This window comes from Sphaeramia orbicularis, chromosome 8 (assembly GCF_902148855.1).
Source record: "Sphaeramia orbicularis chromosome 8, fSphaOr1.1, whole genome shotgun sequence".
Classification (NCBI taxonomy): domain Eukaryota; kingdom Metazoa; phylum Chordata; class Actinopteri; order Kurtiformes; family Apogonidae; genus Sphaeramia; species Sphaeramia orbicularis.
Genome location: NC_043964.1, coordinates 25,936,090 through 25,958,020, shown reverse-complemented (window position 1 = coordinate 25,958,020; position 21,931 = coordinate 25,936,090). Strand labels below are relative to the sequence as shown.

At 35.7% G+C, this 21,931-nt stretch overlaps 1 protein-coding gene across 1 annotated transcript in view; it reads right to left on the bottom strand.

The window, feature by feature from the left end:
* The window catches only part of LOC115423903 (RNA binding protein fox-1 homolog 3-like), a 716,495-nt gene that overhangs the window by 534,508 nt on the left and 160,056 nt on the right, over nucleotides 1-21,931 (bottom strand). Inside the window, exon 3 of the mRNA XM_030140918.1 lies at nucleotides 3,566-3,676. The gene's annotated coding sequence lies outside the window, so the exon portion shown is untranslated. The remainder of the gene's footprint in view (nucleotides 1-3,565; nucleotides 3,677-21,931) is intronic.

The window sequence follows — 21,931 nt, the reverse complement described above, 5'->3', positions numbered from 1 at the left end:
AGTCTGTTCTGATGTCTTTTAACTGTCTGAATATAGCACAGAGTGTTTTCAACGCTCTGCAGAAGGACGAGGAAACGGTGGCTCATTACACAAAATGGCACAAGAAGAAAAATGATATTTTCTTTGTTGTCCAATGGTTTGTAGCTTAAGTCAATATGGCATTTAGGGACCTGCTGAGACATCTTTTAATTAGAAGACCCACTAAATAATGAGAAAGTATGGAGGCAGTGTACTGAGGAGGATTTCTATGTTTTATTAATTTTACTTTTAGGCCGTCTCTGACTCCAGACAAATGACTTTATCATTTAGCTTTTCATACTCACTTCAGATACTACTGCGGTCAGTTCTGGTTAAACAGCTTTAGAAACAATTATCAGACCACAGAAATTCAACACCTTTTGACACTCTGTTCTTGGAATATTAATAGTTCCTTATTTCCGAACATTAGACACTCTTAATGTATATGATACTTACTTTACATGCAGCTCATTTCTTTGGTAAATGTGTGTCTCTTTCCAGTTATCTGCCTCATATTTGCAAATGAGAAGAAAACACTGATGGTTTTACAAGTGACATTCATGACACTACTTTGTCATAATAGTTTAATAATTATTTCCAAAGTTGTGTTGTGTTTTGGCAACGATTTGTAATTTTAATCAGGCGGTAAATAGAAACGTAACCATTTACTTTTCTAATTAATTAATAAAAATGCAATTGTGAAATGTAAATGGGCTCATTATCTGGTACTTTTGCTTTGTATGACAACGGTAGGGACAAGGAGAAAGAGACAAACAGCCTATTTCACCTGAATTTCCAGTTTATGAATTAATGTGGGGATGGATCATGTGGTCAAAACCTTGTATTAGGATCTTCTGATATAAGATTCATTATCTGGATATTGTGCCTTATGAAATGAAGGTAAATTATAACCAGTTTTCCATTAGTTTCCTCTGGTTTCTGGAGTTTTAGTCTTTCCGTGATGCTTTGTGTTGTTGTATCCGACTACAAATTATGCATTTTTGCATCATTTTAGTCTGAAATTACAACAATATTGACAATATCTAGATGATATAAACATAAGTCAACATTTTCCTGTACATACAGCAGCCATGTTGCCATTAATTAGCTAAAGTTAAAACAAATAAATGTTTTTACACTCTATAATTTAACGCAAAAGCATCTGTATAAATCAGAATTGCTGTACGTCAGAGGTCAGCGGTCAGGCCTGCAGCTCATACTCAATTTCTTTATCATCAAAACAACACATTACACAAACTCTGAAGAGATGCTGAAATAAACTCATTATCATAGCAACCTGTGTTACTGACATTAATGCTACAAACCCACTGGTTAGATCACCACTCTGTCAAATACCATAATTACATTAATACACAGGACATCTGCAATGAACATAAGTACTGTTATTGATGTTTTGTGTAATCCCTCTGAAGAGCAGCTTGTACAAATCTAACATCATGAAATGGCCCTAATCTAAAGTGACAGACATTATGGCAGCAAAATGAACAATAATAAACAACCAACACTCCACCAGGTTATCTGCAGGTTTGAGGAAGCAGAATTAACTTTTTAAGACATTTTTCAAGGCGTCTCTGGTCATTTCAGATCTTCCATTCACATAAATAAGATTCCAATGAGCCTCACAGTTATTGTGTTGAACCTGTTTTAACCATGTTTCAATCGACAAACATCACATTTCCATGTGTCCATGACTAATGTTTCTGCTGCTGACGTTCAAGCTGCTAAAGTTCATACCTAAACCCCTCTATCCATGAATGATTGTTGGAGTTATTATACACCAACATCCACAAAAATACACTAAAATATACAAAAAAATGTACTAAAATATACCAAAAAAAATGTAAAACACAACATGTCATAAAATGCTATAAAATAATACACTAAAATGCACTAAAATACACAGCAAACGCCCTACATACACAATAAGCATATCTCCAGGTCTGCTGAATTTCTGACTTTTTAGAACATTTTCCTAGTTATCTTTGGTCTAAAGCTCATACCTGAACCCCTCCACCCATTAATGATTGTTGGAGGCTCCACTCATTCCCATATCCGTTAGGATAAAATGATCAACACTAATTACAGGTTGGACTACAAAGATTTACAAAGAAAATATCATTTATTGTGTCCGTGGGATTTTTAAGGCCTTTGAATGTCAGATTTAGGGATAAATGATCTGTTTTAGGAATAATTAAGGCCTTAATTGAAGACTTTTTAAGGATCTACAGACACATTATGACAATGTGAGCTAGAAATACAGAATTACTCTTCCCTCCTTCATTCCAATTAAAACTGTAGTAAAATAATAGGTCTCTACAACACTAATCACAAAAGACTCAAGTTCTGACTCCACATACAATGGGGAAAACGGTCCAAGACTGAATTTAGCTCTGTAAACCAGGAAAACAGCACATGTATGTTATTGAAGACACAAAGCCCCCCTTGCTACTTTCAAGCAGCTAATAATCATAACACCAAAGATAAAGAAAGACTGTAAGCCATAATGCACAATGAATGGACAACACTAGATCCTAAAATGGATAAAGTATCATAATTTTCTTGCTACATGCTGTGCAGAAGCCTCAGTAGACATGTAAAAAAAGTATCTTTTTTTTTTTTTCAGTAACTAATTCCTTTAACATGCAGCAACTGGTAAAGCAATTTCATAAATTCCAAGAGATGTAACAAGTGACTGCAACCAATTACTGATTTTTAATAACCTGCACATCGCTGACATGGATGTTAAGATTCACAGACATGCTGCAGACAATTAGGGATGAACTCAGCATGCATTATTTTTAACATCTCAGCCCTACAACTTTATCATTTATTTATTATTTAACATGACCAACAATTTCTCCTCCTCTCTATACTTCCCAATTCACACCACCAAATCTCAGAACAGAGATTTCAGGCACTGCAGAGGCAGAGGCGGGCCCAGGCGAGTCACAGATCATCATGGAGAAAGAAAAGCACTTAATTCAGACAGCGAACGGGACATAGGGGCCGGTTTAAGGTGCCACCGAGGTTTGATTTGATTGATTCTATTTTTTCTGTTTACAAACCGGTGCTTTAGATGCTCAGCTGCAGGATAAGACAAATAAAAATATGAGCTAAGAGTTGAACTTTTTTTTAGTTTAATTCATGATTTGCTGACTGCATAAGAACAACGGACAGAAAAATCAAACTATCTGTGCCATACTGAACCATGAAGCGTTATATCCTTTTTCATTGCACTGTATCAGATCATGTCGGATCATCCTGCATCACAAGAGTGATGACTCACACCACACTGAAGGGCTGTGCTAGACGTATATTTTTTCATTTATTACATTTAATATGATGTGATTCGCTTCTATAGAACGTCCTCTTTGTGATATTTCCCATTTGCTTTGACAGAGATGGATAGGTTTTTTTTTTTGTTTTTTTTTTATCTCTATTCTTTCCCTTCACTTCACGCTCCAACATAAACACTTGCATCTAAGGCCATTAGTTACATAAGTTGTGGGAAAGTGAGTCATCCTACCTGGTTCAGAGGTCAGAGGTCAAAGGTGATGAGTTGAGAAGAAAATAAATCACGGTCGGCTGATGCTGTGAGTGAAGTCTGGTGTCCACGCTGTTCTATCCAAATCAGAAGCTGCAAATAGAAACAGCAGACAATGGAAACATGTTTTTTTAAGCCAAATAATGAGCAAACTGTACTGCTCTTTTCCTGCTCTTTATTTCCTGATATGAGAATAAAAATCAAGCCTCATTCTTGATTATCATCTGGTCAGTTCATGGGTTAACACACAAAAACAACCACTGGATTTAACGCCCACATCTGATATCTATAGAGGATTTTTAACCTTGAGAAGCATAGTAAGGTGAATAAAAACAAGTAATGAACCTCATATCTGTGTAATGAATCAAACCATATCATGGTATTGAGGAAAATTAAGATCAAAATGTTAAGTCTGGTAATATTTTATGTTTTTCTTACTCCCAACAGTACTTGAGAAAGACCTAATCAATTATTTGGTTCATAATCATTGAAAAGCATTGTCTTTCTGTTGCATCTGTTTAAATCTTTACAAGCAGCTCACATGTATAAGGTCCAAAATTAAACCAATCAAGCACCAAATGTGGCTAAATTCTGGGTTTGGCTGAAAAATAAACAATTTTAGCAAATTAAGCTGATATAATATATCTTTTGGGTTACAGTCAAAGAATCTGGCACAACAATGATCAAATCCAAGCCCATTTTTAGCAGGAAAAGTGGCTTTTTTGTGCCATGTGAGCAGCATGACACAGAATACTGACAACAAACATCAAAATGTTAAAAAACAGAATACAGCACATTCTCCTAAATGCTTGGCATTTTAGTGTGAAATGCATGATGTCCAATGTGAGTGTTATCGGAAAAAACATGCCTGTATCATGTGCAGACATAAATCTATAAAACAGTGTGGTCTGTAGTTACTCTTTAGGGTCATAAATGAACAAACTGCAGGTTCCCACTGCATTTTTAATGGTTATATTATTTGGGTGGCATATATTAAATCAGATAACTAGTGGTATTTTTCATTTTAGTTGTGTACTGAGGTGCTTTTTATTCAGATAAATGAAGCTTTAAAGGCGGCAAACAATGTGTTTGGCTTCTAAATGTTCTCTGTTTACCTCTCATTGGCAGATGAAGTAGAAGTTAATTTTGGACCCTGCGTGTTATTATAAAAACAGGCCTCCTCAAGGAGCTGAACACTGTGGTTTTTATCAAACATATGTCGGGAACTATTTTCAGAAGTGGATTAATCCACATTTGTTGTTCTGCTGGGTATTTGTGGCAGCAGGTCGGTGGATGTGGGACTGAGTCACAAATAAACTCTGGTGTGTGTGTGTGTGTGTTCATGGTAATGAAGGGCCGTGTCAGCCGGTGCAGCACTGGGGCTAAATCATGTCTTTTTAAGGTGGAACTTCAACCCCCAGCTCTGAGTAATGTAGAAAAATGAGGTGGACATCACTGTGGTGGTGGTCCTGACCCAGTTCAGCTCACTTGAGTCCCTTGAATAGTGTAAACTCCTGTTAATGCTATCTTAAGGCTCCATTAGCATGTTTGGAAAAGAGGAATATAAAGTGAAAGAGACTACAGTAAACACAAAAGCACCTCCACATTCTTCTGGTGACTACTAATATTATAACTAGAACTTCTAAATCACACGCAAACTGATAATCCGCCGATAATTATCCAACTCCACCTTTGAGCAACGATGCTAACAGTCAGTGCTATCATTTATCAACTAAGCCAGCAATTAAGGTTGCCTTAGCTCAATTAAGACAAATTACATACAATACATCACAGAAAACGGTCTACTCTTTATGTGAAAGTCACAGCTAAAATGCAAAACCGTCATTCCCTCACCGGAGTTATAAAAGTTCACATATTATTACCTTTCAACGGGTTTTTGCACATTTTTTTTTTAACAGAAAACGTCAATTTACTCCAGTCTGACACACTTGTTGATGGCAGTTAATGCTGCCTTCAGTTGCAGCTCGTAAATCTCTTGTTTAACCAGGAAGGTTTACTATTAACAGCGTCGAAGTCTTTCAACAAAGGCCGTTTGTTCGTTATAAAGTTATTCTGTCAATCAATAAATCAATAAATCAATCAATCAATTTACCGTGTCCATAGACTTTAGGTGGGCGTAATCGAAAATGTTGTGCTTGGATAGCGTTCATACAGAGCTTTTGTTTTGAACTGTGAACGTCTCAGGTAATAAGGAGAGGAATCTGAATGTTTCTTGTCATTCTAACAAATAACGTAAATTTAAGAGGCACCTCTACCGTTACACTGAAATAGTAAACAAAAAATAAGCATATTAAGATTGTCATGTCTCTAAGTTACAGGTAAATTAGACATTTTATGCCTTTGTAAAAAAAAAAAAAAAAAAAAAAAAATGGGGCAAAACTAACAACAAAACAAAATGAACTAACAGTACTGACAGAACAAGTAAATGAACTAACACTAATATCTGAAAAACAATCAACAAAATTACTATAACACTGAAAAAAATACAAAATAATCAAAATAATGGTCAATATATTAAACAAAATTTTTTTTAAAAAATCACCAAAATAGTCAACAAATTGAACCAAAATGACACAAATAATTATCATATCATTTGCATATCTGTAGTCTGTTGCATATTCTGTATTTTGCATCTGTTAAATTGATTATTTCTTTATTTATTGCACTGTAAGGTGGCATCCTAAGACTGTTGCCATCCTGTATTTCCACTTACAATGGAAATTGCTATGCGTATCAACTAAAAGTAATGTGAACCTCATTATACAACCTGTAAAAATCATATTTAAGTCATTTTAGTGCTGCTCAAAAAAAACTGACTTCCAGTGGCAAGTCTTCACTCTAACAATGAAAAAAACTTCAGAGCTGTGAAGGTGGAAAATTCTTTGTGATTTTCATCGAAAAAAGAGAGTAAAATAAAGGAAAAGTTTGCAGCAGTAGGGAGACTGTTAATGATGACTGCACTGAGTTCCTGGGAAGTGTACTTCAACGCTCACATTCATAAAAATGTAATACTTCACATCTAAGACGGCTGTAAGAAATAAGAGGCAGAGGTAGAAGGTTAGCTCATAATCCATAACAGATAGTTGAGCCCAGCCACACTGGCATCGAATCTTTATAAAAATTATAACGAGCCCTGGCACGAGTACAAAACTCACAAATCACCACTGTGAGGCCGCAACAATCGATAGTGAAAGTTTTTTGCCAACAGTGTGGTCAGACGCTGCTTCGTTCTCAGGGATTCACAGCATTACGGCAGCCGTAGTGTTAACGCCGAGAGAGGGCTGTTATAAATAAACACAAACACGACTGCAGTGAGCAATTCAAGTAACATTTGATTATAGAAATTGTCTGTAACGAGGCAGAGTTGACGGCATCTGTGATCCGCAGAGGTCAACGTTAACATTGTGCTTCACAGATGAGTAAAACGAGTCAACAGCCTTAACATGAGCAGGTACATACAAAGAGACAAGGAGAGGGGCATTATGGGAAATGTAGGATGAGCAAACTGAGGGGTAAATTCATCAAGTTTTTGAATTGCAAAATACAAACCTGCGCTAATTCAGTTTGAAGGCTACAGGTGTAGGCAAATGAATGAGGAATTGAAGATTTGCATTATGGGAAATGTAGGATGAGCAAACTGAGATGTAAATTCATAATTTTTTATATATATTTACAACCATCAATCACTGGATTTAAAGTGCTCTGATGATACATTTTCACTTTTCAGTTAATGTTGGTTCTGTGAAGTTAGATTTTATTTGGTTGTTGTTATTCTTTACAGATGAATCAGGTTGAATTTGATGCCAAACATTATGTAAGAAAAAAAAAGTCATATAGCAATGATTAGAAACATAAGTGTCATTTGAGTCTATGTTCTTGATAATGAAGGAAAATCCACAGATCATTAATCATTCCAAAAATGTACATTTTACACAGAAGATCCCCTCTCGGCTCAGTGTCTGATATTCCACTGATAAGAATAGATAGAATATCAATCCAATCAGATTAAATCAGAGGTAATTTTAATCAATTTAACTCTTTTGGACCACTGTAATTTACTACCCTTGAGCCAAAAAATGTACTTGCACAAAAAAACTCCTTGAAAATTTTTCCTGTTTTTCTACATTAATCGCTCAAACTACCCCAGCTCTGCTCAAACTACCAAATATTCAGTAATTATCAAGATTTTAACCATTTAAAAGCCAGTTTTAATACATGATACTGTTATTCATGAGAAAAACACCAGAAATTAGTCATTTTTTTATACTATATTATATTTCTGCAACAACATTGATTTCATTGGATTTGTATTTTTACGTGAGATTAAAAAGTATGGTTTCCATGTAAGTCAATGAGTCATTTTCGGCCATAATGCACTGAATCAATACGACTACGTGTTATTGATAATCTTTGACCTGTCCAAACCTCTGATATAAAACAATGGCACATCCTTCCACCCTCTATTATATGGAAAATAAATCATATTTTGTGTTGTTTTTTAATTAAAAAAAACAAGTGGGATCATGTTTTCAAACTGGTTTAAAATCCTGAAAATGATTGAATGTTTGGTAGTTTTGAGCAGAGGTGAGGCGGTTTAAGAGGTTTATACAAAAATATTGATCTATGCTGATTTTATAGCAGTTATTTGCATGTGTACTTTTGGCTCGAGGGTCCAGTAGATTACACAACTGGAAAAGTGATGATAGGGTGAGGGTGACTGGAATCTTAGATATGTCAAAAAGTAGCAACAACATTGATTTCTTTGCATAAGTATTTTAATGTGAGTTTAATGTGAGTCTTTTTTTTTTTTTTTTTTTTGTCAAGGCACTAATTCAGTGCTACATTGTTATTAACAATATCTGACCTGTCCAAGACTCTTATATGAAACACCTTCCACTGTGTATTGTATGCAAAATACATATATTTTCTGTTGTTTTTTAATAAAACAAGTGGCATCATGGTTTTCAAACTGGGGTAAAATCCTGAAAATGACCGAACATTTGGTACTTTTGAACATGGCCAAAGTGGTTTAAGAGATTTATACAGAAAAGATTCACAAGTTTATTTGCCATTTGTGCATATACACATAGGAATTCTTGTGTGGTCATTCAGAGAGTCAGATAAAAAAATACGAGAAAATACACATAATTCTATAAAAAGCCACATACATCTATAAATAAACATATATAAAAGTGCATAAAAACCAATAAAAGTGCATAAAAAAACTGAACAAATATTGAGTATATTACACATTGGAAAAGTGATGATAGGGTGAGGGTGACTGGAGTCTTAGATACATCAAAAAGCAGCTCCAGCATTGATTTCATTGCATTAGTATCTTTATGTGAGATTTAAAAATGTGAAAATTGTCTGTAATGAGGCAGAGTTGTCGGCGTCTGTGATCAGCGGAGGTCAACGCTAACATTGTGCTTCAACAGCTGAGTAAAATGCGAGTCAACAGCCTTAACATGAGCAGGTACATACAAAGAGACAAGGAGAGGGGCGAGAGGGCGCCGCACTCGATGTAGAGGTCGCGCACACAGCCCAACAATGATACACAAACACTGCTGACAAGGGGAAAATATGAGGACTTCTGAAGCGCTGGAAAATGTATGAAGAAACGGATGTAAGGGTCATTTTACTGAGCAGCACCATTAACATCCCTGCCCTTGTCTGAACTGCAGCTCAGATCAGTCACTCACACACATACATGCAAAACACACACACACACACACACATACACACACTCGGCGTTTCCTCCTCTCCTTCCATTCCTCCTCTTTTCACCCTCGGAGAAGGAGAGGTCGACATTTTAACTGCGGCGGCGAGGAGATGGCTTCCTTTCACCTTGACGGGCATATAATGAACATTTTTCATTTTGAGCTTAGCTTCACTTACAGAGTCAGTCAGCTATTTTCTCTTTGAACCTTTTTTTCCCTTTCTGACATTTCCCTCTGTGGTTTTGCCAGGATGATCTTCACAGTAAATTTGTGCCCCTTTTAAAGAAATAGGATACATTTCTGTTGATTTTTTTTTTTTTTCTCCAAAGCACTCATTTCCATAAAGGTCCCCGTAAAACACAAATAGGCCTACGGTGCAGCGTGAAACACAAACAATATGCTAATCACACCTGTTTCAATTAGAGCCCAGGAATGCATGAAATCCATATCATTATTTACTTATTGTTTTTGCATTTTCCGTCAGAAGAGAAAAGGCTACACTTTGAAGAAAAAGTGACTGAACATCTGACTGATGCGTTTCAGGTTTGGGAATGCACATCAAGTCAATGAAGAATTAGGAAGGATTATTGAGACACATTCACATATTATGGCTTTTGTTAAGGTTTTTGGCAGATCTGGGTTGATTAAGAAACAGATGAAATGCAGTTTTTATGAATCAAATCCAATCCACGCTCACGCAAATGTAAAATAAGATGTATTTACTTCAATCTTAAGAGCGACGCTACTGTACATTATAGGTACAGGTACATTAAAACTACAATGTTCACCTGAATACATAATATTTTTAAGGTAGATGTCATGGAATATCAGTCAAAGTTTGCACTGACTTCATCCATATTAACAACCAAACCTTAAACCATAATCTAAACTGTCATTTAAAGAATACTATTAGAATTTGGATGGAATGACAGCACTTCTTTGGTTCTTCATTCACATATTTTTAAGCCAGGGGTGTTAAACATATGGCCCGGGGGATGAATTTGTGAACTACAAAATTATACTGATATTAATAATCAATGGAGTCAAACTCGTTTTAAGTTCAGGTTCCACATACAGACCAATATGATGAAAAGTGGATCAGGCCAGTAAAATACTATCATAATAACCTATAAACAATGATGACTCCAAACTTTTGTCTTTATTGTAGTGTAAAAAAGTAAAAATACACAAAAATGTTTACATTTACAAACTAGTTTTTCATTAAAAATGTGAATAATCTGAACAAATATTAACAACATGGAATGTCCTAAGACAAATAAGAGCAATTTTGCCAATATTCTGCCTGTTATTAAATTTTTTGTGTATTTGTAGATCCAGTGTGATCTGTAAGTTGTAATGCACATGTGTAAATGATAAACTGAGGTATAATATTGTTAAAATTGCACTTATTTTTCTTAAGAATTGTCAGGCTGTTCGTAGTTGTTCGTGTTATTCAGATTTTTTTTTTTTTTATACTTTGAAATGTAAACATTTACATAATATAATTTTACTTTTTTCACGGTTATTATTTTACTGCCTACTTGAGATCATATTGGACTGACTGTGGCCCCTTCACTCAAATGAGTTTGACACCCCTGATTTAGGCGATTCTCCAGGAAAATAAACTATTCTAATTCCGATTTGAATGTTTCACAAATAATCTCTAAATAATCTGACACACCTGAAACAGATGTGGTCCCTATTTGTTTCTTATTTACTAATTCTGTTTCCATTGCACTAACTTGCCGTCATCTTTTATAGATTTGCCAGATTTTCTACCTCTCTGTTGAATTTGTTTTTCCAATTTTTGATTTGTTTAATGCATAAAATGAAAATGCAAACAAAAACAAACCAAATAACAGCATTGAATCCAAAAGCCTAAACACCCACCGATGACCAAAAGCATCTACTGATCCACTAATCCTATTAATACATGTAAATGATTGGTGTAAAATACACTTATTCATCTTTTCATGGTCATCAGATATGACCCATTTCCATTCAGAAGCTCCATAGTTACCGTGGAAACACCATCATCTTCTACAACATTGATTCACCAGTAAAACCTGTGGACTTTGATCAATGACAGTGGATGGACACACATTATGTTTAGTTAATGTTTCGTTTTTGTTTGTTTTTTTTCCGGTTTTGACATAAAAACCTTTTAAATTACTATGAATATTTACACAATTAGTGAATCAAATATAGGAAAATACATGATTTTCACCAAAAAACTGCAGAGGATAAAATAATAAATAGCAGTAAATCACAAAGAGAAGTTAATGTAGAGGAAAAAATCATTTGGAAGCTGCCACAAAAATAGTTCTATGTCTTTAATGGTTAAAGTTAGAGCAAAAATAATGTGACTGAAGCATCAAATGTGCAGATTCTTATAATTTTGCTGCAGACATTATTTTAGTTTTATATACGTTACTTGTCCATGTTGTTTAATTTGTTCCTGTTGAACATTTTCTTACATAAAAGGGATGATGGAGGAGAAAATACTGTTAATACAGCACATGGACGATATAGTAGAAGCTGAGTATTTCCTTATGTTTCTGTTGAGTGAAACTCAGACAGATTAAATTTTTTCAGTGGAAATTGGACACTCGAATAGACTTTATTATGTCGTCTAAGGCAGATCGATCTCCGCTTTTATTTTCTTTTGGAATAACACTGTACACAACTCAATTAGACTATTATGTAACCCTGGAAATAATTAAAGTTTCTTGTCGTGTTTTTAGTCTCTTAAAAAGTTCTTCTAACTAAATTACAGCCAGTGATTCCAGATTGATGTAATCAGTTACCTTGGCTCTGGGTTTTATGCTGCAGAATAAAAACCTGCACTCAGTTTGAAGGATGCACATGTTGGCAAATGAACGTGGTATTGAAGAGCTGCACTGTGGGAAATGTAGGCTGAGCAAACTGAGGGGTAAATAATTCACTTTTTAGAATATTTACAACCATTAACAGCTGGATTTAAAGTGCTCTGATGATATTTTCACTTTTCAGTTAATATCACTTCTGTGAAGTCAGATTTTATTTGGTTGTTGTTATTTTACTGATGAATCAGGTTGAATTTGATGCCAAACATGTGAGAAAAAAGTCATATAGCAGTTATAGCAACATTAGTGTCATTTGAGTCTATGCTCTTCATTATGAAGGAAAATCCACAGATTATTAATCATTCCAAAAATGTACATTTTACACAGATTCTCTCTCTCTGCTCAGTGTCTGATATTCCACTGATAATCAAAATATCAGTCCAATCACATTAAATCAGAGGTCATTTTAATCAGTTTAACCCTTGTGGATCACTGTAATTTACTACCCTTGAGCCAAAAATGTACATGCATCCTGTATTAATCACTCAAACCATCTCAGCTCTGCTCAAACTACCAAACATTCAGCAATTATCAGGAAACACAATAAATCAGATATTTTTATATCATATTATATTTCTGGTGACTGGAGTCTTAGATATGTCAAAAAGTAGCTACAACATTGATGTTATTGCATTAGTATATTTATATGAGATTAAAAAATATGGTTTCCATGTAAGTCAATGAGTCATTTTTGGTCATGATGCACTGAATCAATACAACTACAGTGTTATTGATAATCTTTGACCTGTCCAAGACTCTGATATAAAGCCATGTGGCATCCTTTGACTGTGTATTATATGGAAAATATCTCATATTTTGTGTTTTTTGTTTTTAGAAAATAAATGAATCACATACTAAGGGCTGAAATTCTGAAAATGGTTCAATATTTGGGAGTTTTGAGAAGAGCTGAAGTGGTTTAAGAGATTTATACTGACAAAAACCATAAAAATATTGATCTACGCTGATTTTATAGCAGTTTTTTGCATGTACATTTCTGGCTCGAGGGTTGAGTAGATTACACAACTGGAAACGTAATGATAGATCTGGTTCACTTTGATCCTTTGTTTGAAGTGTTATGTTCATCATGGTTTTCTTCTTCTTCTGTCCTTCTTTTCTTTTTATTGATCTTCTTTCTTACATAAATTTCCAACAGAACGGGTGAAATTTCTTTACACTTGTCTGACTAAATGCTTTGAGCATGTAAGACACGTGTGTCAAACATACTGTCCCTGGGCCAAAACCAGCCGCCAAAGGATCCAATCAAGAATTTGTGAAGATATTAAGAATTAAGGATGTAAAAATCATTTTAGTTTAGGTTCCACATACAGACCAAGATGATCCAAAGTGGATCAGACCAGTAAAATACTATCATAATAACCTATAAACAATGACAAGCATTTTCTCTCTATTTTAGTGTAAAAAAGTAAAATTGCAAACTATCCTTTCACAAAAAATTTGAATGACATGAACAAATATGAACAACATGAAATGTTTTAAGAAAAGTAAGTGCAATTTTAGCAATATTCTGCCTGTTACTAAATGTTTTCTGTAATTGTAGATCCACTATGATCTGTAAGTTGTAATGCATGCAATGACAAACTGAAGAATAATGTTGTTAAAAGTGCACTTGATTTTCTTAAGAGTGCCAGGTTATTAATGGTTGTTCATGTCATTTACTTTTTTTAAAGGATAGTTTGTATTTGTAAACATTTTCATCGTGTAATGTCTAAAATATAAAGACAACATTGTAGGTGTCATTATTTATAGGTCATTATGTTATTACAAGTCAGACCCATTTGAGATCCTATTGGGTTGAATGTGGAACCTGAACTAAAATGAGTTTCACACCTCTGATGTGAAGCAAAGATGTAGGATGAATAGAAAAACTCTCCAACGGCCTAAAAATCACATAAAAATGTACACCATAGAAAACAGTGACCGTAAAATTGCTGACCAGAGACCTACAACTGCAAAAAGGGAAATAGACAAAAAGACGTTGTTGTATGTTACAGTCTGATTGGTTCTGAAATGGAAGTGGTGAAGTACTAGTCCACGTCGTATCAGATCTGCGTCCACATAAATCCTTATATTAGAGCAGGGGTGACAAACTCATTTAGTTCAGAGGCCACAAACGGCCCAGTGTGATCTTAAGAGGGCCAGACCAGTAAAATAATATAAGCATAATAACTTATACATTATTATCCAAATGTTTCTCTTGGTTTTAGTGTGAAAGTTAAATGTGAATAACTTAAAAAAAAACACTATGAACACCCTGTACTATCTTTAATTAATATAAGTGCAATTTCACCAATTTTACGCTGCAGCTTATTATTAACACAATTTACAGATCACAGTCATTCTACAAATGCAGGAAACCTTTGTAACAGGCAGAATACTGTAAAATTACACTTATTTTTCTTAAGGAATTTCATGTTTCTTATATTTGTTCGGGATAAGATAATAAAAGAAAAGATAAGGTAAGGTAAGACAAGATAAGATAAGATATTCCTTTATTAGTCCCACAAATGGAAATTCCAAATTTACAGCAGCAAGAGTGGAACACAAACAAAGCAAACAAAAGCAAAATCAAAAATAAAGACAAATCAAAAAAGATATAAATACTGTTTACAGCTGTGCACATGCTGATTATGCCACAGGTTGGATTGGGGAGATACTCATACGTACACCTATATACATATATCTACATACATAATTACATATATAGACATGTGTACAGATTATACATATGAGTACAGTTAATCACATTTTATTGTGAAAAGGCTGGTAAATGTAAATATTTTCATAATGTAATTTTACTTTCTTTTTTAGCACTTATTTTTATTAGTTGTTTATCATTTTGTCATACAGAACATAACAAACAACAATCAGCAACAGATAACAGTCATAATCTAATAGTAAAGATACTTTAGGTTACAGTTATGAAATAGCAATCAAGTTACACAATTCATTTTTTAGAGCGGCAGTTTATATAACATTTCATAGGACTATGAGACAAACCACCAGTTAGTTTTTTTAAAGAAACTAATCCATTTGCCCCACCTTATCATGTAAAGTTTATCTTGCAGCCTCAGCATAAATGTTAATCTCTCCATTTTGTAAATTTCATCAACAATTTTCAACCAGTCCTCCAGCACCGGTGGATCAAGTTGAAGCCATTTACAAGTGATTGTTTTTTGTTTTGTTTTTTTGTTTTTTTTTTTTGCTGCAGCACCAAAGATTTTTAGAAGATGTAATTTTACTTTCTCATATGACCAAGGAGAACATCTGGAGTTTTCATTATTTATAGGGTATTTTTATTTTACCTGATATCACAATGGGCTGTATTCAGCCCCTGAACACCCTTGACTATTAATATTTTCAGTGTCATTTTTGCACTCCATCACGGACCATTCGGCAGGTCAGTTTTGGCCCACAGGCCTTATGTTTGACACCCTTAGAGTCTCTGAACAGTATAATTTCAGTCATATTGAAGAAATATTGTCCATTTCACCAAAGCCAGTGATTCTGAATCTATAAAGCCACCAGGCTCACACCGGACCTTTAAACTGCAGCCTTTTGCGATTATATAACTTCACAGGCTGACATTGCGATCCGATTAATTGCTCAACCTGGAGCCCAGCAGAATCCGAAGTCATTTTTTAAGAGGCTGTGCTGACCTGATGCTGAAATATGCTGAAATGTGTCTTTCTCGAGCCAAAGCAGAAGTTTTATGTTCGAGCATGAAACGTTCAGGACGCTGTCTAATTTCCCAAAAACCAAAAGTTACATTAACAAGGCGTCCAAAACAAGGATGCGCACACGTAATACACACACTCATGGCCACATTTGCCCACACTGGGGGGGCTGGCAGGGTGCGTTCCAAGACAGCTGGTGAAAACCGGGTGTGCTCTGGCTGCTAGGACGAGCAGATTCAGGTGACATCTGTGCCTCCTGTTGCAGCGCAATAGTAGAAACACTAAAAGTGAATTACAACATTAATGATAGTGCTCTGCAAGCTGTCGTTCCATATTACACATCCATTATTCCTTGCATGGGTACTCAGAGGCGTCGTCAAGGAATAGGGCCTCAACCACCCCCACCCACCGTCCCCATCCTTCTCCTCCTCCTACAAAAAAAGGCCACCTCGCTGTGAGCAGAAGCAGTTGTTGAAAGGATTGTTGGTTTATAGACTAACACAGGGCTGTCACAGTCATTTTAGATCAGGGGCCACATTCAGCCCAAAGTGATCTGAAACAGGTCAGAGCAATAAAATAATAACATAATAACCTATAAATAATGTCAACTCCAAACTTTTCTATGTGTTTTAGCATAAAAGAAGTAAATTACATTATAATGTTTATATTTACAAATCACCTGAAATTTGAAGAGCAATTAGAACAATATTATGTCTCAGTCTCATCATTTACGTATGTGGATTAGAATTAACAGCAATTTTGAGAAATTTGAAAAATATGAACACTAAAAAGGGGGAACACTTAAAAGGGGAAAAAAACAAATAAAAACAACAAATATGAACAAAATATAGAATGACAAAAACAAAACTGTACAAAAAATTAACAAACATCAGCTAAATTAAAAGAAATAAACAAAAAACTAACAAATATATAGTTTGTAAATGTAAACATTGTCCAATAAGTTAACTTTTTTACCCTAAAACAAAGAGAAAATTTGGAGTTGTCATTACTTATAGGTTACTTTGATAGTATTTTACTGTTTTGATCCACTATAGATCATATTGGTCTGTATGTGGAACCTGAACTACAAAGATTTTTACATCCTTAATCATTAATATTTTCAGAATAATTTTTGCATTTCACAAATTCATCCCATGGGCTGGATTGGACCCTTTAGCAGGCTGGATGCTTGACACCCCTGGTTTATAGACTAATCCTGTCTTCACATGCTATGGGAATTATGATAAATACTATTTACGAATGTGAAAATTGCACATGAACACCCCCTCATGTTTCATTTTCCACTGGAGAACTGGGGGAAAAATTTTTTATAAGTGAGCTGTAACCTTTGACCTTTTCAAGATGGCGGAGAGCAACGAAGGATTCACTGCAAATGATAAACGATGCTTTTCGTTATGGAATTATGCTACGAAGCTAACATTTTATTAACGTTCTGCTGCTGTTAGCTGATGATTTTGCACATTTATAGCACATACAATTTGCAAAACAAAAAATTTACAAGAAAAAGCAGATGAACTAACACATCCAAATCGAATTTACCCAAGTAGAGGGTCACGTCGGCCATTTTTCATTTCGCTACCACAACAAAAGCAGTTGAACACAACACGCTCGTAATTTATAGTTCACTAATGGAAAGGATCATCTTCCCGAACGCATGTGAAGGCAGCATAACACCTTCCAAGGCGACGCCGTGTTACCACACGGCACGGCGCTGACTGGATGACTGATTCTCTTTCTCTCTATTTCTATCCCTCACTTCATCTTTCAAGCGAGCAACCTCCCACCCCTGACCCAACCCCCTCCCCCCACCGCCTCCCTGCACCGCCGCCGCTATTTCAGACAACATTTGTTTGATCTTGCCGCCCTCTACAGCTGAATGAAATCAATCTGGGAGAGATGTCATGTGTGAGCAGAAATGATTGGCCGCAAGAATAACATGTATTTGAGAACATGGAGCCTGTGCCCTCTGTCTGAGAGGCTGCGAGCGGCGGTGGCAGCGTGCGTGTGCGTGCTCGACAACACAGAAAAACGCCACGTCCGACTCCGGCGCATGCCTGGTAGGCATCACACAGACATCTCCAAGCTGTCACCCATCCCCAGACTTTCAATAACTTCAAATCCCCCGAAAACTTGGAGAATAAAGGCAGAGTCGATCACTCATAGCTCCTTTCACTCGACTCTTCTCTTCAGGGAAATAACAGCCGAAGGAGAAAAACAAAGTCAGGATCCCATCCTCTCCCGCAGAAAAGCACTCGCATCCCCGGAGGACATGAGGAGAACACTACTTTCATCATTCCGGTTAAGACGCAATAAAAAAAGATTCATTTAAGATGTTGTGACATAAATAGCACACAGGTATAAGCCCACCGTACAAAAGGATCGAATCAAATGTGGTTTGTAACCCATAAAGACCCAAATATTCACCGGCGACCAAAAGCATCTACTGATCTAAAATGTTTAATAACTTAAGCCTCACTAATCCTATCAATACATGTAAAGAATTGGTGTAAAATGCAGTTTGTCATCTTTTCATGGCCATCAGATATGACCCATTTGGACGTTCCAAGGCTCCATAGTGAACGTGGAAACACCGTCATCTTCTACAACATTGATTCACCAGTAAAACCCATGGAGTTGGATCAATGATAGTGGATGGACACACTTGTTTTATATATGTTACTAAACAAAATGAACAAAAACAAATTTTAAAAAAACCCACAAAATGATGAATATGTAAAATAAGCAAAAGATTTTCTAAAATCATGTAAAAAAGGCTAAAATAGGCAGCAAAATGTACAAAAACAGCAAAAGTAATGAATAAAATGAACAGAAATTAATAATAAATAATACAAAAAAAGTTACATGAATGCAATAAGTAACAAACTGAACAAAATGGATAAAAACTTTGAACACTGATTCATCAGTAAAATCTATGGAGTTTGATCAATGACAGTGAATGGAGACACTTGGTTTATATTCAGTTAATGATAGATTTTACTGAAAAAGTCACTTAGATAAGGTTAAATCACAAATGTGAAATCACTTAAGAAAGGTTAAATGTAGAGAAAATATAATTTGGAATTTGCCACAATTAGTAAAATGGACAAAATAATGAACCAATTGAACCAATATCAAGAAAATGAACGTAATAAAAAAAAGGACTAAATCACAAACAAAATTAATACAATAATGAAAAGCATAAACATAAGATGAAGAGAAAAGAATAAAATTAAGGAGATGATCAAATTAATGCACAAAATTAACAAAAAAATTGATGAAATAATCAACAAATTGTCCAAAAGGCACAAAATGATAAACAAGTGTTCTTCTGGCTTCTACAAAATTGATTCACTGAGACTGATCTCATGAAATCGCATTGTATGTCACGTCAGTTCTTATGGCATTTGGCGTGCTTATACATATGCCCTTCGCGTGTAACTCAACGTCATTTGATTGTGTGTCAATTTACACCAAGATCTCCAGTTCACATAACCCTAACCCTAACAATCAGTGTGTGGTATTTGACACGGTGTGAACATACACACAGAAAGCTTATAATGTATGCAGACAACATGCCAACTAAAAGTTACGTGTATATTTAAGCAAGTCATGATATCACGTTGGATTCATCAGTAAAATCCATGGAGTTCAATAAATGACAGTGGATGGAGACACTCAGGGCCGGATCTATCAAAGGTTTGCGTGTATTAAAACATGTGCAAACCCACTGCACACGGGAAAAAAATGTACAAACTGATTTACTAACAGTGCACACTAAGGGCTGTGTCTTTCAAAGGCGCAAAATAGCGTGTCTGCATCCAGTTAGTACATTTGCCACAATGAATATGCAATATGGGGAGTTTACATGCAATTGTGCGTGTGCTGGGAGGAGAAAATGTAAATATATTAATTTTAGCACACGCAGAGTGATTTATCAAACCCGAAAGCGATTTTGCTCATAGAAACTGCGTCTGTATTTACCACGTCTCAAAAAGAGGTGCGAACAGTCGGATGTGTAACTGCACACACATGGCTGTAGTTAGGAGACATCGAAATGATGAAATGAGATGCAGAGAATGCATTTTTCACCCTTGTGTGAATATTTCTGGAATGATGGAAGAAAAAATAATTAAGACGTATGCACTGCCCCCCCCCCCCCCCACACACACACACACACACACACACACACACACACACTTTCCAGGAGTCTTTTCCATGCCTGATGACTGTGATTAAAAATACGCACCGACATCAGGATAAAGTGTGACAAAATTATGTGTGCCTGACAGTCATTCAATCCAACTACACCCCCACCGCCACCACCACCACCACCACCACCACCACCACCACCTTTAAAATGAAAAATGAATGAGTCATGCAATACATTCTGACAAAACTCCTCCAATGTTACATTTCTGTGTGTCTGGATCATTCAGCGCACTGTTTCCATTAGTGCTGGTGTATCCCAGAGCAGTTTTAACAGTGTATTGTCTCCAGTTGAGCACGCAAAACCCTCATTTAAATAGGGCGGTCTCCAAGACTTTGTACCTGTTGTAATTTGCGCAAGCAGTCTTTGTAAATCACCCACAAACCGTGGTCCAACCCCACATGCAAAATTCTAGATTGCGCAAACAAATTAGTATATGCAAATTAGGATCTTAGTAGATCCGCCCTTAGTTTATGTTTGGTTAATGACAGATTTTACTGAAAAAGTCACTTTTTCTTCAGTTTTCTCTGTTTGTGATATAATAAACCTCAACTTTAATCTGATTTTTTATGAACATCTACATAATCAGTAATTTAAATATAGGAAAATACATGATTTTCACTTAAAAATGCTAAATGCAAAAGACAATATAAGAATACATGGTGATAAATCACTTAAGAAAGATTAAAAAATAGAGAAAAATTCAACTGGGAACTGACACAAAAGTAGCTCTGAGTCTTTATGGGTTAAGAAAGATGAGAAAGACAAACACCGATGGTGGGCGATCACTAACATCCCCATCGGCAGCAGATCCATGCCAGCCTACACGTTTCTATAGGAGTCTGTGTGATTTGGATTGGTGCCATGCAGGATCGAATGGCAGGCGCATCCCTCCACAACGTCTCCCGAGAACATAAACAGATCGTCGTTGGCGGCGGCGGTGGTGGTGGTGGCGGCGGCAGCGGCGGTTCACCCGACCGCAACCCCTTGCCACTGACTGGCTGTGATTTCTTCATTCAGGGGAGAGTGCCACAAAATGTGTCGTAGTTGAAGTGTTTTACAATTAGCAGCTGATTATATCAGCCACATTAGCATATTAAAAGGAAGACTACTTGAACACACAGATAATGACTGAGTGTTGAAAATAATTTCCCCCACTCATTATCGACAGCCGACACTGAGATCTGGGAAAGGAAATGTCGATAAATTCCCGTAAACCTTTACTGTGTAAATAACAACAATTAGGCAGAAATTAGATCAGGCTGTGTTGGTGAAAAGGGAGATAATCCTAATTAAAAACTTTCAGATATGTGGGAAAGAAAGCTCAGAGATGTGCATCCGACCATAGGTGTGAATGGTTATCCACTCGTGTGTAGAAAACTTTTGTTTGGTTCACAAAGAAACACTAAAACAATTCACTATTCTGCTTTTAATTAAATATCAGCTGCTTTACACCTCTATTCAAAGAGCAGAAAAAGGGCTGGATACAATTATATCAGCCTCTGAAACCAACTCTGCCTGTATGAATACTAATAACTACAGCAAATAAGCAAACCCTGTATATTTAGATAATGTACAGTAAAGACAAGTGCTTTGGGTGGATGCTTGGACACAGGTGTTTTTGTTTTATATTCAGCTTTTGCTGATTAAAGACACAGTCGCTAAGAGAAATGCTGCTAATTTGCATCACACCAATTGTACATTTCACCTAGTGGAATAACTTGCGTTTGCTTGTTTTGATTAATCTATTGTCTTCAGTCTCCAAAACAGATCAACGGTCTAAAATATCCAAGAGATAT